This window comes from Eriocheir sinensis, chromosome 48, assembly GCF_024679095.1.
Source record: "Eriocheir sinensis breed Jianghai 21 chromosome 48, ASM2467909v1, whole genome shotgun sequence".
In the NCBI taxonomy this organism is placed as follows: Eukaryota; Metazoa; Arthropoda; class Malacostraca; order Decapoda; family Varunidae; genus Eriocheir; species Eriocheir sinensis.
In genome coordinates this window covers 10,924,583-10,925,005 of record NC_066556.1, presented here as the reverse complement: position 1 = coordinate 10,925,005, position 423 = coordinate 10,924,583, and positions in this window count along the sequence as shown.

Genomic DNA, 423 nt, shown 5'->3' with positions numbered 1-423 from the left:
AGGAGGATGAAAAGAAGAGGAGAAGAAGAAGAGGAGGAGGAGGAAGAAGAAGAGGAGGAGGAAGAAGAAGGAGAGGAGGAAGAGAAAGAAAGAAGAGGAAGAAGAAAAAGAGGAAGAAGAAGAGGAAGAGGATGAGGAAGAAGAAGAAAATTAACAGCGAGGTATACATAAATGATGCGTGTGTACGATATTTGTTTTGCGAGTGGAAATGTCTCCATTCTTCCTCCAAACCTGAGACAAGCGACAGAGGGAGGGAGGGAAGGAGGGAGGAAGGTAGGTAGGGAGGGAGGGAAAGAGTTGCCTCCGTTTTTTTTATAACCTTTTTTACTTTCCACTAGCTTCTTTTCACTCATTATTCACTATTGTTTTACACTATTGATTCGGTACCAGTGCTTAGTGTTCGTGAGCATTATTGTTGTTCAG